The sequence below is a fragment of the Crocodylus porosus genome, unplaced genomic scaffold (assembly GCF_001723895.1).
Source record: "Crocodylus porosus isolate Cpor-Errol unplaced genomic scaffold, CroPor_comp1, whole genome shotgun sequence".
Classification (NCBI taxonomy): domain Eukaryota; kingdom Metazoa; phylum Chordata; order Crocodylia; family Crocodylidae; genus Crocodylus; species Crocodylus porosus.
In genome coordinates this window covers 125,829,948-125,844,633 of record NW_017728931.1, presented here as the reverse complement: position 1 = coordinate 125,844,633, position 14,686 = coordinate 125,829,948, and the positions used below count along the sequence as shown (strand labels likewise).

The window sequence follows — 14,686 nt, the reverse complement described above, 5'->3', positions numbered from 1 at the left end:
GGGGCAGCAGGGCAGGCCCTATGAGGACAGGCTAAGGGACCTGAACCTGTTCAGCCTCCACAAGAGAAGGCTGAGGGGGGAATCTAGTAGCCGTTTACAGACTAGTCAGGGGGGACCAGCAGGCACTAGGGGAGTCCCTGCTCCCCTGAGCACTACCAGGAGTGACTAAAAATAACGGTCACAAGCTGGCAGAGGGTAGATTCAGACTAGACATCAGGAGGCGCTACTTCACGGTCAGGGTGGCTAGGGTCTGGAACCAACTTCCAAGTGAAGTGGTGCTGGCTCCTACCCTGGGGGCCTTTAAGAGGAGGCTAGACAAACACCTTGCTGGGGTCATTTGACCCCAGTACTCTTTCCTGCCATGGCAGGGGGTCCGACGTGATGATCTGCTCAGGTCCCTTCCCACCCTACCATCTATGAAACTATGAAAGTACTCACCTTACAACCTCACATAGCCAAACCTTTAAGCAGTTAACCTCCAAAAACTGCTCAGCCTATCAGTCATGTGGAAACTTCATGCAGGAGTTTATATTCTAGGAAAAGATGACAATTTATTTGTATAAAACAATAGGAAATATGCTGTACAGTTTATTCTAAGCTGCTTTTACACATTTTGCAATTAATCTCAGGCCCTTCTCCCCACAAAAGTGTACTCCAGCTGTGAATTTCCAGGCTTCTTACTTCATGGTTTACCAGCAGTAGGTTTTTACCTGCAAGGTCTGTTCTGCACTGCTGCTGTTTTCGATGCAAATTAAGGCTTTGTCTCCCTGCTGCTGGAAATCACCATTGCTGGCCAGAGTAGGAGAAAATAATACATGATAAAAGAACTGCTTCCTGGTAGCTTTTGTTTTCAGTTGCTGAAATGCTCTGATGATTGGAACTATTTGTTATCTAGGTATGTGACCTCTTTTTAACTCCATCTCTCTTGCTCATCTGGCTCATCTCCAAACCAGGGCTGTTTCATACATTCCATGTTAAGGGTGTAAAAAGGTTTGTGCATCTGAGATGGGGAAAAATTAGACCTTGAGACAAAAATCCTTAGAAGGGAAGCTGTAAAAATCAACTGGATGGGACAAAGCCCATGCACAAATGTATATACTTAAGAATGAGTGGCAAATACTGGAAAGTGAGCATGGGTGGGTCCAGGTTTGCTGCAATGGGAGTGGAGTGAATATACAGTGGAGCATGTGCCACGCAGGCAAAGAGATGTGCTGCCTTCCCTCGCTGTGATCCTGGATCCCAGAGTCCCTGTGTTCAAGCAGCTCTGGATCCTGGTGCTCTTTGCTTTTCCCCTGACTCTTCCTTACCCCCACCCCCCCACCCCCACCATGTGAATTCAGCAGTAGGAAAAGGAGGGGAAGACCAGTGCAAAGCCTCTGGAGTGGAGTGAAAGCAAGAGCTGTGTGTCACAGGCTGCTCATCCTCCCCTTTCCCCTAGTGCTGAATCCAGTAATGGAGGGGGAGAGGCAAGAAAGGAGGAAGGGGAAGAAGGGCAGAGAACAACAGGCTCTGGAGCTGCTTGAAAGCAAGAGACTCTGGGCAAAACCCGGGCCAACCGCAGTGAGCATGGTCTCAGAGAAGAAGCTTGCCAAAGTACCAGTGAGCTCTGAGAGGTCACTGCATGTGTGGGGCACAGCCAAAGGGGGGTGAGACCGCAGCGCCACACTACCCCTGGATACCCTCCTGGAAGTGAGTGACTCAGGTGTGATACTGGGGGGGGCAGTTGTAAGTGGGGTAAGAACTGTGCCTTTCACTATTTGAGGCATGTTTGTTGAAACTGAGGCTGCGCTTCTTGTGCACTGTTCCTTGTGCAGAAGAGCAAAAGTGCAGTGAAGCCCTGGGGAAATGCACAGAAGAGACAAGGAAGTGCAATGTCCTGTGTCTTTGAAGGAATGGAATAGCCCACGGTGACCTCCAGGCGCTACTACAGAAGATGAACCTGAGGCCCTTGGGCTGTGAGAGAAAGGGAGAAGACAGCCAAATGGTGGTAGGGGACTGCAGGGAACAAACACTAAAGTAGCAAGTTTGACTTGGCGTGTGTAGACGAAACAGGGTCTCTAAATTGAAATGGTGGGTTTTAAAAAACACCGATTCAATTTAGGGCTGATTTAAACCCCTTAGTCATGCACACACCCCACTGGCTTATCTGCCTCTACGGCAAGGAGGAGGAGGACGAGCTCCCAGCGGGCGGAGCAGTCCCTGGGCTGCCGGGGGAGGAGGGGGCGCTTCCCTTTGCAGCGGCAGCACCCCTCCCTCCCCCAGGTGGCACCCGGCTCAAGTGGCCCCGGGGGGGCACCGCAAGCCACAGAGGGAAGCATTGGGCCCCTGCGCAACTCGGACAGGTGGGTATGGGGGGCAGGAAATCAGGTCTGCGCTTTTCTTGGGCAGAGCCTGCTTTCCTGGGCTGCCTGCAGGGCTTCCTGCAGAGCTGCGGAGCTGCGCAGAGCCCGATGCTTCACTCCACAGCTGTAGGGGCAGCAAACTAAAACTCCTCAATGGAGTTTTAATTTGCTGAATCCCAGGTCACTTCAGGTGCATTACGCTGCCAAATTTTTCCTACAGCAGCTGGAATTAATGTGCAATATGCTGCCAAGGCGTGCAAACACTGAGACCATTAGAGGGGTGCAAAAGCATTTAGCCCACTTTAAAGTGTCGTGCACACACGCCTCTCATTTCATCTATGCGAATAGAGTTTGGGCATAGGGTAGCAGTCGCTTTCAGCATGGCTAATAGTGGTGCTGGTGGGGTGGGTTCGAAGGAGAATGTGTCCTAGGAAGAATATGATGGAAAAATCCATTTATTTCCTAGCCTGGGAGCCCATGGGCTTGGACTTAGTGCTGTATCCTTCACCTTGAACCCTGTCAACACTGCTTTTGCAGCATTAGTACTGAGGGAACATGACTTGTTCTGGGGTCTTGATTATTTTGTTCCTCTGCCACAAGTTTCCACAGAACAACAGTGAGCCTTATTCAAAGAAATCAAAGGAGATCTGTTGCATCTTAATATTGAGAGAAGGGAAGGTCTTCAAATCTTTTGCAGTGACTAATCTTGTGTAAATGGTGTCATGGTGGGGTTGGATTTATTTTTAATTATTAGACCAGCCTGGGGAAGTGCTGTCAGAGTGCTTTGATAGCCTGTCCATTGCTCATTTGAGCATAACATGGAAAAAACAAAGGGCTTGGCTTGGAGCTAGTTACAATGCAGACAAAGTATTGTTTGAGCTTATTTTGCCTTTCCAGTTCTCAAGCAGCAGAAATGTAATCTCGTGCTGCAGTAAGATTGAATACTTGGGCAGCTCCCTGTGGTGCAGTAAATAACTCAACTAAACATTTCTCAAATTAATCATGATCTTCCATTAGAAGTTTTCCCTCCTGCTCCTAATATTTTGATAAGTATTTGGCTGGCAGCAACCAGATTATGGTCTTTGCATTGGGATTGTGTTTAGTTCTCATTTCACACTTGCTTCCCTTATGTCAGAATGGCATTTTGCTTTAATAAAATCATGACTTGATTAACACCCAAATCAGAATTGGGTCCAGTGAGATTGTGTTTTGTCATCCAAGCCCACTGATGTTCTGTTTACAGGATTTTTGTTTTTACAATGTATGCTGAACTGTTTTGTAGCAAAAACAAAAATAAATAGCTGAATTTTCTGTTTTCTTCTTTTAAGGGCAGTTCACTGCTTATATTTTGCATATAATCTATTACCATCTTTCACCCTCTATTAAACTTCAAACGTTGCACTGTTTTATAAATCCACTGTTCTCTCTTACTGCTTGCTACAGGTAAATGGTGCAAAAATAAATATTGATCACTGCTTTCTGTTTTGCCGAATGGAAATAGATTGCTACAGTGATGAACATAGCTAATTTTTGTTTGCATAGGAAATAATGACACACTGGGTGAAGTCATACTGAGGTTGAGTTGTTCAGATGAGGGAAGCAAGGACAATGTAATGCTTCCTGGTATTAGGAGAGCACTAAGCACTAATGTGTCTGTATTTCAGGTATAACAGCGTCCCTGTTGCTGGATGCCATGGGGCCTAGGCCCAGCCTAAGCATGGCCTGCAGTCCTTGACATCACTATGGAGATGCTGGCTGGCCATGGGCCAAGCCCAGACCCATCCTCTGCGAGCAGTGCTGGGCTCAGCGGTCAGCTGGCGTGGCCCAGGCAGCTCCGCTTGCAGGGGATGAGTAGTGTCTTCATAGTGTGCTTGCAGGGGAGGCAGCTGCACCAGCCGAGTGCCAAGCTTGGCACTACTTGCAAGGGACAGGGCTGGGCTCAGTGCTCAGCTGGCGCAGCCTCATCCCATGCGAGCAGCACTACCTGGGCTGCACCAGCCAAGCACCATGTCCAGCCCTGTCTGCTGCAAGTGGTGCTGCAATACGTGTCCACTCCCTGGATGCCTGGCCTGCAGTGAGGGTGTGCAGGGACTGGTATAAATTGACCTCATATTTCTGATCCAAGAGGTCGATTCATATGTCAGATCTATGAAATTCCTAACTTTCTGAATTAGAAAAATAGGGTTGATGTATACACTGTGTCTATGTGTACACTGTAAAATACAGTAAATCTTGTTTTAGCAGTATATTCCCAAATGAGACTACCTTAACCCCAGTGTTTCCAACTCAGTGCAACCCTCTTTTCTGGGAGGACATTTCATTAGTTTCTACAAGAGCAATCAGTATTTCCATTCAACAAATGAACAGGGTAGTTCACTCACAATTAACCACAACGTGCTATAACCAGTGAAGGTGCAGATAAAAATCCAGTGAGCCAACTAATCTCTGGTGTTATACACTAAATTCAGTGGGTTAATTTTGCTCTGTTTTGTACTTATTGTCTGGGCCTTTTACACACACTTTCATACAAACCCATTTCACAAGGTATGTCTTCCTCAAACAGAACTAAATACATAAACTTAAAAGGCTTTGGAAGAAGGCATTTCAGAGCCTGTTATCATAGTCTCTAGATGTGAGAGGGTCAAGAACCAAACAGCAGGATGTCTCTTTTCTGTTTTTGCACTAGAAGGAAATTGTTCAGGGTCTTTTTGACTGGTCTTACAAACTGAAATCATTGAACAGCTTCTAGGAGGTGCAACCATTTGGGCTGGATAAGGAAAGGTCACAATACAAAGAGAAGGCAAATTGACAAAAATAGATTTGAACAAGTGCTCTTCTGAGCAATGCTGGTAAGCCCACTATAGAGAGGTTGCTGAAACTTATATGACAGGAATTACTGTATGTCTTGGCACTCACTCTCTGTGGAGATCCAAGGCCTTATTATAGTTTGAAAGCAGCTAGGTAGCCTTAAGTATAAATACATTGATGCTTGCAACAGGTTCAAAGGAAGCCAAAATTGACACATACATTTTATGTATTTCCCGTTGTTCAGAAGGTTATCTGTATTTTTCAGCACTGCAGTATCGGTAGTGAATTTAAATTCTCAACATATCTGTTACCGTTTTAGAAAGGAGAAATGGAATCACAGGGGCTAAGTTGTCATATGAAGGCCTCACTGGAGAACAGGTTCTCATTTTTAGGTGCTGTGAAACCTGTGGTAAGGAGACAGTCACTGTCCCAAAGACCTTACGTTCCTACATAGATAAGATAAGGCATTGCTGTGTCTATTTCTCTGACTCATATCTCCATTCAAGTATTGGGGACTGGGCCAGAGAGGCTAAGTGATCACCCAAGGTCACACAGGAAAGTTGCGGATAGAACCCAGATCTCTTGGTTTCCAGTTGAGGACATAGCCATACAATCCTCCATCTTCTCGACATCCTAGAAAATGGCTAAAGCTGGTTCCTAAGGACAAAAAAATACTATTTCATACTTAACCATGAGAAATGCCATCGTGGGCCAATTGTGAAATCTAGAATTCTAACATTTTACAAGCAGATTCAGACACTGCTTGTTCAAAAGGAAAGAAACATTTGTGTTTGTTAGAACACGTAGTGCTTCTCTCAAGAGCATGTAAGCTTTCCTGCCTTTAATTTGAGTACAGATAAGAATTCAGTTCTATGCACAGTAGCATATAGCAGATGCATAATAGCATATAGCAGATGCTGTGAATAATCTAAAGACCAAGATATCACATAATTTAGCTTACAAATACTTTTGAATAATTAATCAGTGATGTAACAAACAGGGGGTCACCTGGGCCCCAGCCCTGTGTGTCCATTTAGAGAGAATGCATGGCTGTCACCTGTGGCTGCTTTTGGCCCAGCTACTACAGCTGGCCTAGCCCCTGCAGCCACTTACTGCTGGTGGGGGCCCAGACCCTGATTGTTAGGTCTCTGTAATTAATGCATATGAGAATATGGCAAAATACATATGGACCATATCATGAAGAAAGAAGGTAACTTAATTTAATGAATAATTTTACACTACGCTCTCAGTCCTTCTTTCACTGTAAACACTAAAGTAAAAAAAAGTAAAAATATCTGAATAATGGGTAAAGAGGCATTAAAGGTTAGTATTTTCAGCTATCAGGAAGACTTGAAACAAAGGGTTATTGTTCTGAGGCATGCAGTGTTTGTTTTTTTTCAGGTGGTATTTGGTTGCTGTCAATTTTGACATACAGACCGCTGGAGTCTTTTTTTTTGGTGGAAGACCAATGCTAGCAAGCCATCTTCCAGATCCTGAAGGTGACACAGAATACACAATTTGAATACGTGTTCAGAGGTAAAAGCTCAGAAAGACATATTGTCAGACAGCACGCTAGTTGGTCTGCTTAACAATCAGGTCTCCAAACGCCTGTATTTATACTTGCGTGCCCCCAGTCTCATGCCAACTCTTCTCTCTCTTTGTCAAGATGTTCATCTCTGCTTGTTTTGTTTGCCAAATTTACATACCTGCACTTGTTATCTCTGTCTCATTAGTAATTTCTAACTTTTACATTTGTCCTTGGGTGTTTTAGCTTCTGTTTTTGTGCTGTCTTCAGTGTCTTTTTGCTCATTTTTTGCATTTTTGCATTTTAAATTTTTCTGTCTCATTGGGTCATCCAGCAGTCAGGAAGTCCCTGTCTCCCATTCTGCTATTCTGCAGCATAGCTTACTATAGCAAACTTGGGCACAACCAGATTTCCTACAGGGGTGACTGTGTCACTGGTTTTGGTCACAAGGGGTGCCTATACATGTTCGCTGAGGCTGCTCTGACACGCTGTAATCACCGCATTGTAGCTGACTCCAGCGTCACATGTATTAGCATCCCCATGCTGAAAAGTGGCAGCAGGAACACTTTCCCTAAAGCTTGTCAAACGAGCCTTAGGTAAAGCACCCCCACCACCAATTTTTAGTGCAGGGATGCTGATACACATGATGGTCTGAGCGCTCTAATTGAAGCCTCCTCACTCCCCCCATCTCCTGGAGCATGTGTACACATGCTCAAGAATGTCTGTCTCATCTACATGCTTTCCTTCTTCTTATAAACCAAAAGGGGAAGATAAATCTTGGATAAAATCTATGCTGAAGGCAGTAGATGTACTAAGGTTGAAGCATCCCCAGTCATCATAAAAATGACATCTTCTACAGATCTTAAGAAAGGGTCCCAGTGTTTAAAGTTAGCACCAGCTCTTTGGTAAGACCCAGAAAATTCATGAAACACGTTGGAGGCCATCACTTGCTGACATGTAAATCTCAAACCCTGAAGTTGTTACATCCCCTAAAATGTAATGGATTATTTTCCTCATAAAATGACAAGATTATCAACGTTTTTGGTCCTAAAGCCCCTACCCAGGTATGCAGCATCTGCCACGCATGTGGTCAGTTCCCAAACGGCTGTCTTGAAGTGAATAGCTTTGTACAGTTTCTGTTCCGTGGAAGACTGCAAACTTCTCCCCTCTTCCAACCAGTAACACTGCCATGCCGTTGCGCTTTGGAGCCCCTGCCAGCCCAGAGCCTGCCCTTTTGGCACACAGAGCATCTCGGCCCAATATCTCCTTAGGCTGCAAATAGGTGTCATGTTTGTCTGAGGAGAAAGCGTTTTGTCCTGTGACTGTTCAGACATCCAGTCCTGCCAGAGGATGTGAGTTAAAGGTGCTATTGCGTTTTCCTGGAATGTCTCAGTATGCATCTACAAGGTTATCCCAGGTCATTCTCTAATGAGCTGGCCAAGATGTGATCTCTTTCACCAGACAGTTACTGGTGGAAGAGCATCAATGCAGTTTGGAAGGGCTATATGTCTAATAGCTCTGCCCCACCTGTTTTGATCCAGGTCATAACCCAGGACAATCAAGACAGAGTCGAATGCAAAGTCTGTTCATAGCCTTACATTCCTTCCCGAGCCAGTCAGTTCCTGACTGATTCCTGTTTTTAATCTTTTCCAAAATTCATATTGTTCTATGTCATCCTCAGACTTCAGCTGCTTCACCTGTACCTGCTACCCAATCAGACAGCCATACTTCTCCCTACAGATCCCTTGTTCAAGACCTATACATGTTTTTCCACTGTTACCTAGCCTCCAGGTCACACTTTTATCTTCTGTGTGAGCTTCATCTCCTGCTGTGAACATCTGTTTTGCCTCATTCTATCAGGGCCAGGATGCCTTGAACAATTGGTAAATGCCTATTAATGGTGTGTGAAAACGGCTGCCTTTTTTTTTTTTGTTTTACACCAAAGGGTGTTAGCTTATTTAATTAGTGAACAGAAAATATGCTTCAACAGTAAAACTAAAATGCATTGTGACTCACTACAGGGAGCTGAAGACAAGACTTGCTAAGGTGCGTGTTACCAAAAAAACAAACAACCCCTGACCAAAAAAACCCAGCTATGCAGCAGCATTATTTTAGACCAGTATTCAGCTTGCATTGAAGTCCATGAAAAGACTCTGATTGACTTGAAGGGCCTGATCCAACTCCCAATTATAATATGGTAACCTGAGAGTTAGGTACACCATTTTGGAAACTGACTAGGATTTTCAAAGCTGCCTAAGGGATTTAGGCACTGTGGCCAGGTCCAAATTGTTCTTGCAAGTTTCTAAATGAGGTTTAGGTGCTGAAATTTTGTGTCAGCCATGTAAACAAAAAATCCAGGAAGTGAACCTCCCCCTGCCCCCCCCATTTTGGCTTGATCTGTTAATTAGGTGCCTAAACTTTGGTTTCTGAGAGTGCTCAGGCCATTCTGATCAAGCACCTAAATTTTGTAATTCCTGCCTAAGCAGCACCAAAATCTAGATAAGTGCCGGGAGTTTGCAAATGGTCTTCAATCAGTTAGGTGCTTGCAGAATATTCTCAGTGCCTGATTGTCACTGCTTGAAGGCACTTGAGTCTCTGCAGATCTTGGATACCTAGCTCGGTTGGTATGGACATTTTTCAGGTAATCCCAGGAAGCTGGAGATCTCATCCCTTTGCATAAATTCAGTTCTTTATAAATCTAGTCATGCCAGATCTGCTTTCCACACAGCAAGCAGCAATGGCCTATCTGAGAGTCGAAGGAGTACTGAAGGGTACTGTAGGAACAAGTAGCAGGTGTTAGCACTCAGCAAGTGCCATGTCTGGTGTCAGTAAGGAGCCATTTTTCTAGACAGAAGCCATTTAGATTACATATGTAGAGTGAAGACTGAGGGTATGTCTATGTTGTGGACAGAGCTCATTTTCATGTGTGCTTGAGAAAAGAGATCCCAGTGGCCCCCTGGTGTGCTTCTGCATTTGGAGTGTGCCAGTTGTGTGGTTGGGCTTGGGGGTCTCCCCACTGCAACATTTTGTTCCTGTTTTATTTCAACATAGAGATGGTTTGTACAATTGGTATAATGCACTTATGGATGTGCAGGATAATAGTTGTCATAGAAATACAACTACCAATAAATATAATCTAGCACTGTGTGGGGTAAAAAATAAAATATACTGAGGGGTATATGACTATCAGTGAGCAGTGCTCTTTAGCTGAATATAATACTCTGGTAATATTTGGTGAAAATATATTTGTGAATCTTGTTGCTAATGACATTAAAAATATGGAACTGGATTTTTAAAGGTATGAGCTGTCCTTTATAGAGTCCTTTAAAGGTATGAGTTGTCCTTTTAAAGAGTGCAGTGTATATATAATCAGCTTTACAGAGGAAAAGAAAAATTTGTAGGAAAAGACTAGCTATGGCATAGAAATGTCACACAACTAGCTGATGTTTTAGGCCGCCTTTGCTTGTTTGTCAAAAGCTGGAATTGAAGAGGTTTTTTGGATCACTGAGATTCAATGGCTGCTTCAATGAAGGCTTTAGTTGACAGCTTTTGAAAAGTCACTGATAGGAGTGTTATCAGATTTGGATAAGCTCAAACCAAGTTTGTATAGCTGTCACTAGGCAAAAGTGTCAGTGTACTATTATCTAGTCCCTGTAAACAGACCCTTTCCTATTCTTCAAGTGAAAAATTAAAAGTACAATTTTGAGTTTGAAAGGTACCAGAAGGATCATACAATTTGGCAGTAACCTAATGTACTAATGTTTGTGGTCAGGGGAAAGTTTGCAGTGTAAGTGATAGGCTAGTTGTGCCCATCTCATGGGAGAGGGAAAGATTTTGGAAGACAGTGAGACTGGACACAGTGTGGTAATTGCCACAGTCCAGCAGACTCGATTAAAATCGAGCAGATTAATTGAGTCTGTTCCAGGGCACTGAAATTCCAGCTTGTTGAAGCAGTCTCCGCTCTCATGTACAGGCGCTCAGTGGCGTCTGTAGATTGCATTTCTTATGTTTCTCAGGGAGGGAATATTATGGATGAATGTCATGGCGTGGGGCCTAGGAGTGGCCGTGATATTGCTAGCGCCCCCCTACCATGTCAATCAGGCAATCCAGCACCCTCTATCCAGAGCCGTGCCTGGCCCCCTGGACCACCGTCTGGGTCTCTTGCCCTACTAGGGATTCTCCATGAATCACCCCACAGGGCCAGGGTCAACACCCCTCAACACGCACCCCACTGGCATGAACAGCTGTGCCCGCCAGGCACCGCTTGCTGTGCCCACTGGGCACCAGGAACCCCCAGATTATTGGGCAGCTCCCATGAGGCCTCCTCACACCCTACAGCCTCACCCAGTCCTCCAGTGTTAGCAATATCAAACAGGGAACACAAAAGCCATGAGCCAGCCGGCTGCAACACAGCAATAAACCTTCTGGCTACAACATAAGGTCCAGGTCCCACCTGGCTTTCCAGTAAAGTCTCCTAGTCAGGGTTCTCTCCACCCACGCCATGACGCAGCTGCTCCCTTTATCAATCTCCTCGCCCCGGCCCCGGCTCCTGCCGGAAGGGAACTGCTCTCTAGGCTCCAGCCTGGGATGTTTATAAAGGCCCGGCCCTGCCCCCTTCTGGTCACATGACCAGCTTGGTTGTCCCGGCAACCATCACCTGGGTTCCCCTGGTGATGGGCACCTACCCCTTCTTCCTAGCTAGGAACAGGGCACCTAAGTGCTCCTGTGACAATGAGAAAGGGGAAATTGTTCTGAAATCATATAGGCCTTGGAGGTACCTGAGTAACTGGGTAATCCCTGAGGGGCACAAACCCCACCATGTTCGTTCCTGTGCTGTCAGCCTGCTATTGGCTCTAATCCCTCCGGAGATGTTTCCCCAGGGACCCTGCATACAATGCGATAACTAATGAGCAGAGATATGTTTGGAAAAGCAGAGGTGGGGACAATCAATGTTTTTTATTTTATCCATCATAAAGAAGCAACATGAATGATTTACATTGTAAGTCTGAAGACTAATTTACCTGCTATTTTCCCTTGAAATGGTTTGAATAGCATTGTTGTTCTTATACTTCACATCTTTTGTAATGATCCTGATAAACTGTTTTAGTGAAGATGCAAAATAGTCATAATTTATTGTTAGGTACTAAAATGGTAAAAGGAGGTGTAGGGTGTATATATATTGTAGCTAGACATTTCAATTTGTTGGTTTGGGCAACCATATAGTTAAGTGATAATGCTCTTGGAGATTGAGTCTATCAAGCAATAAGTGGCTTTTATACTCGATTAAATGCTGAAGTACTGATGGAGCATTTGATAAACTACAAAAGCCATCTCAAGCACTGGATAGATTATTACTATATGACGTGATGAAAGATACAAATGTTCAGTATTTTGCAGGGGAAGATGAGAATGGAACTAACATTTTGTGGAAATAGTTACAAGGCAGGCCTAAAACACGATTTTTCTTCTGTAATCTTCAAATTATGGATCTAATTCTGAGATGTTGTTATATAACTGAATGGTGTTGTCACAGTGAATGTTTATAGATTTAAAATCTTCCTGATCTTTATACATTTTAATGTGGCATTATTTGAATAAATTATTAAAAACAGGCATCCTTCTTAAAATGACTGTGAAAGGTCCAGTGACAACTTTTGACTATGGAAGTAGGTTTTACATCAGTCTCCTTCGTTCTAGTTTCTCTTCCATGGGAAATTATGATGTCTGGCATGTTGTGGAATAGTTGCTCTACTACTGTCAAGCAGAAGTGGCTGTATTTCAGTTGGGCAATATGTATTTTTTAGGGCCAAGTGTTGCAATTCTTCCATGGGTAGACAAGGTACTTTGGTAAATGTGATTTTTTTTATTAAACTAGCTAAATAATTGGAAAAATTGTTCTTTGCAAGCTTTTGGGCACAAATACTCTTCTTAGGCATAGGGAGAATCTGCTATTGTTTTATAGTCTCCTGGATGGAATAGAAGCCAGTATACAAAGTGCAGGTCTGTGAAAATGCGGGTGTGCGCCAGTGAGGATCAGAGGTGATGGGAGATAAGTGAGAGACAGGTAGGTAGGGGATAAAACAGGGGAAAGTTGACCTATTGTCTCAAACCTGTCTCCCATCACTTCTGATCCTCACTGCTGCATATTTGCTTTTTCACAGGCTTCTATTCCATCCAGGAGAGCACAAAACACCCCTGTCCAAAGGAAAAGTGTTTGTGCCTGAAAGCTTGCAAAGGACAATTTCCCCAACTACTTAGTTGATCTAATAAAAGAGTTCACATTTGGCCAAAGATCCTTGTCTGACTATGTCCTTAGACCAACACAGCTACAACCAACACTTCTGAAATTCTTCCATAGCACTGAACCTGAACCCAGTACCTATGCTTTGATTTTGGACCTTCTGCCAAGGATATAAGATTATTTTCTTTCCTTGTACTGTTCCTCACTTGGAATATTCCAGGAAACTTTTTCTGAGGTGAAAGGATTCAAAATGAGTCAGACATTTTGCCCATCAAGTTCTGTGGTGAAATTGATATGAAATAAGTGCTTCCTGTTGTAAATACTCCAACAATATGCATTTCTTCAGGAGAACAAGGAGGCAATATTGGCTTCATTTTACTAAGCCCTTACCTAGGTACGTTCAAGCTGACTGCAGGGAGAATTTGCCATGATCAAATTAGATCTCGGTAGGCACTGCCTGTTTTTTGTGTACAATTCATAGGAGTCCTTCAAAGTACAAGAAACTACAGCATATAATTGTAAAACAGTCTAAGACTGCACTCAGCATCTTTTAAAATCTGGAACAACCCTCAGCTCAGGATGGAGTGTTTTGTCTTCAAAGCACTTTGCTAACAGGAAGTTGTTGAAAAATCAGCCCTCTTGTGAATTGTTTCAGTTAGTCTTTCTGCTTCTACTGAATGTACTTGTGGTCTCTAACCCTTTCTAATATTCTTTCTTTCCACGTTGTTTCCTTTGATCAACTAAGGCTGCTTTTCTTCAGAAGTAGTGGATTTTGGACGCTATAAAAAATATTACATGCCTTCTCTGTGCTGTGTTGATTGTGAAGAGGATTTTAGATTGTGTTCTGAATTGTTTTTGAATGAGGGTGAAGTTTGGAAATATGTATACATATGAATCTTTAACACTTCAAGTGTTTTAAAAGCTGTTTGCCACTGTAAAGGGATGAATTTCACTGAGCAATACCAGATTTATGTAATTGCCTCAGAAGTAACATTGTATGGAATGTATTATTTCAAAATAATGTTTTGAAAATGAAAACTGTATCTGTGTCATATTTGTATTTTATAAATGAAGACTCTAAAGCATTGAATTCATGCTCTTTTCCTTGAGAGTTCAGCATCTTTCAGGAAATTGGCAAGCCCTCTTCCCCTCTCTCCCCCAACCATGTGCTGCTGCTGCAGATCTCAGCCATCAGCCCTGATGTTGGGACAGCATAGTGTAAAATCATTTTGCAGTCCTTACCATCTCTTTCTGCCAACTTGGTATCTAAAAGCCTATCTTTTTTTTAAGTATATTTTCCCGTAGGAAAAAAATATATTGTGTATTTTTATGGGTAATACACATTGTGATTATAGTTAATCCGTTTGAGATTTCTGAACTGTATGTTCTGTATTCTGACTCTTTTTTGAGTTGACTAGGAGCTCTAGTCAATATAAAGAATCATTTTGGACCACAGTTAAATACCAAGGCAACTTCAAACATTTAGTTGAAAGTGTGCATACACGTGTGTGTGCATGTGTGTGTGAGCATGAAACACAGAAGCGCATGTACCTCCAAAACTTAAAAACAAAAAAAACAAACTTACCAAGGAATCCAAACAACCCCCACTCCACATCCCATATTTGTTGCTTTGCTTTATTTGGGGGTTTTGGTCATTTTTTGTAAGTTTTGAAAATCTAAAGGGAAAAGTTACTTCTGGGTGTATGCTACTTTAAAAATGTGTCATTTTTATTAAAATAAAGATGTTTGGTCCTTGGACCTGTACTGTTC

The 14,686-nt window shown here is 43.4% G+C and overlaps 1 protein-coding gene and 1 long non-coding RNA gene across 11 annotated transcripts in view; one reads left to right on the top strand and one right to left on the bottom strand.

Annotated features, from left to right (window-relative positions):
* The window catches only part of MAGI2 (membrane associated guanylate kinase, WW and PDZ domain containing 2), a 1,214,455-nt gene that overhangs the window by 256,758 nt on the left and 943,011 nt on the right, over positions 1 to 14,686 (top strand). The gene's annotated exons all lie outside the window — the stretch shown is intronic.
* LOC109315760 lies at positions 12,710 to 14,377 on the bottom strand. Its single transcript, XR_002102600.1, has 3 exons — positions 13,113 to 14,377; positions 13,048 to 13,054; positions 12,710 to 12,837 (listed from the first exon to the last, which is right to left on the bottom strand). It is a non-coding gene; the product is annotated as an uncharacterized LOC109315760 (long non-coding RNA).